The 2,398-nt window shown below is 38.8% G+C and overlaps 1 long non-coding RNA gene across 1 annotated transcript; it reads right to left on the reverse strand.

Annotated features, from left to right (window-relative positions):
* Positions 1-616: 616 nt before the first annotated feature.
* On the reverse strand, positions 617-2,193 carry LOC148217299 (uncharacterized). Its single transcript, XR_015801104.1, has 3 exons — positions 2,097-2,193; positions 1,855-1,932; positions 617-902 (listed from the first exon to the last, which is right to left on the reverse strand). It is a non-coding gene; the product is annotated as an uncharacterized LOC148217299 (long non-coding RNA).
* Between the last annotated feature and the right edge of the window lie 205 nt (positions 2,194-2,398).

Raw genomic sequence — 2,398 nt, forward strand, 5'->3', positions numbered from 1 at the left:
AAAGGTGCATTATCAAAGTCTGGACATCCTGAATTAGCTGCCAACTGCAACCTCATTGAACCTGAAGGCAGAACAGTGCTGATGAGAAAGAATCAGACACCTCGTTGATCAATGAAAACAGCCCAGGAGGATTGAAAAATTTCTCCAAGAGCCTCCAACAAACATTAACTGATTTATTTGAAGAACTACAACTCCAAAAAAAAAAAAGACTGGTAACACCTGTTATTAAGAGGGTCAAAAACATAATTAACACACTGGGAAAGTACTAACCATGACTTAAAGTGTTGTCCATAAATTTGTGTTATTTGTACCTATTGTTTTAATTTGTAGTAAAAAGTAACTAGAGTAGAAAAAAAAAAAGAGATAATTGGTTAGTTTAAGTTGTGTATGTAAACAGCTAACTTTAAAAAAAAAAAAAAATTTTTAGTAATTTTTTTATGGAATGCTATTGGGACAAGTTATGTGAAAACAAATCTTGTAGTTGGCATATCTCCGGAGCTTTAGTGGATTAGGAAAAATAGCTAATCAATCTAAGGAAAAAGATAAGGCAGTGCTGCAGAACTACGAATACTTTGTGCCATCTTTGGAACAGAAAAAGTTAAAATAGATCGTGCGAACCTTATGAGGCCAAGGGTACCAAAGAAAAAGAAATCCCAGGATAAAAACTTTGCTACCGAGAAGATGGACATCTCGGCCCTTGGCTGCAACCCAAGGGGCCTTGAGACAGGTAGAAAGTTAAAATTCCTGAGGATTCTTTTCATGGTGCTTACAATAATACCCCTAGCAGCTGGCCAGAACCGTAAGACTGCATGGAATGGAAAAGAACAGGCCATGCAGGAACAAATTACAAGACGACAAACCACTCAAGAAGCAGAAATAAAGACACGAACCCTTCCTGATCCCTGTGACAAATGCAATCAATCCATGTGGGTCAAGAATAAGATGGAATCAGTATTTGTGGCACACCCATATATTAGTGCAGCTTGTTATGATCATAAGAGCTTCTTAGAAATTTGTGTAAAAAGTTCAAAATTGTATTGGGTAAGAAAAAATTTGGGATTCAGGGGACGAGCTCCTTACCCTAATGATAATCAACTCGGTCCTAGATACGAACATTTTTTGTGTTTTGAAAAGGATGAAAAAGGAAAAGGGTCAAAGAAAAAACTAATTGGAAAACAAAAAGAAACAATGAAGGATAGGGAAATAATCAAAAAGAAAGAGTTAGAAGAACTGGATGAGCTGTATAAACAATTAAAACAGCACTATAGCGACTGGGATTTGCCAACTTCAAACAAAAATTTGTTTGTAGATCTGATGCAAGAAATTGCCACCGAATTAGGGTTATCTAAATGTTTTGTTTGTGGAGGACTTAGGATGGCTGAAAGATGGCCATGGAGAGGTGAGGGTTTGGCTCCAGAACAATTTCTAAAATGGAATCATACACAAATTTCTAAGACCCTAAGACGGCCTGAAGGCTGGGTCCTGAGTCATCAAGTCATTGGAACAGTTTGTATAACTCGGGAAGGGAGAAAATACACTGAAGTGGTAGGATATACTCCTTGCCTATCTACTTTAGTAGTAAATTCAGACAATAACACAAAGACCTGGCAACCCAAGAGTCCTACTGGATATTGGGGAATAGCAAAAGAAATGAATTGCGAGTGGAATAATCAAACTAATTTGTGCTGGCATAACAGTTCTGGAGCTAACCCCTACCAATCCATAAAAGACTTGAAATCTTATTGGGAACAACCAGAAAATACAAAAGAAAGATGGAAAGCCCCTGATGGAATATATTGGATTTGTGGGCAACGAGCATAGTGAACTACCCCGAAAATGGGAGGGAACTTGTACCTTAGGGATTATACGACCCTCCTTCTTTGTCAGACCAAGGTCTAAGGGCGATGTACTAGGAACACCACTTTATGAAACCTTAGAAAGAAAAAAAAAAAAGATAATTAAATCTCGACTTTCCGATGGCGGGAGGAAACCAAAAATGGAAAGATGAAGAATGGCCTGCAGAAAGAATTATAGCATACTATGAACCTGCTACTTGGGCTCAGGATGGGTCTTGGGGGTATAGAACTCCAATTTACCTATTAAACCGGTTGATAAGGCTCCAGGCCGTAGTAGAAGTCGTCTCAAACCACACAGCAGACGCTTTAAAGTTGTTGGCCAAACAGCATTCACAAATGCGAGCATTTGTATATCAAAAGAGAATTGCCCTAGACTACCTGTTGGCAGAAGAAGGAGGAGTTTGTGGGAGGTTTAATGAATCTGAGTGCTGTGTGGAAATGGATGACCACGGGGAAGCCATCACCAAACTTGCTGGCGAAAAAGTGGCACATGTACCAGTTCAAAAATGGAATTCTATCCTGAAAGCTGACTGGTGGAATAA

The sequence above is a fragment of the Sturnus vulgaris genome, unplaced genomic scaffold (genome assembly GCF_052056855.1).
Source record: "Sturnus vulgaris isolate bStuVul1 unplaced genomic scaffold, bStuVul1.hap1 Scaffold_87, whole genome shotgun sequence".
NCBI classification, from domain to species: domain Eukaryota; kingdom Metazoa; phylum Chordata; class Aves; order Passeriformes; family Sturnidae; genus Sturnus; species Sturnus vulgaris.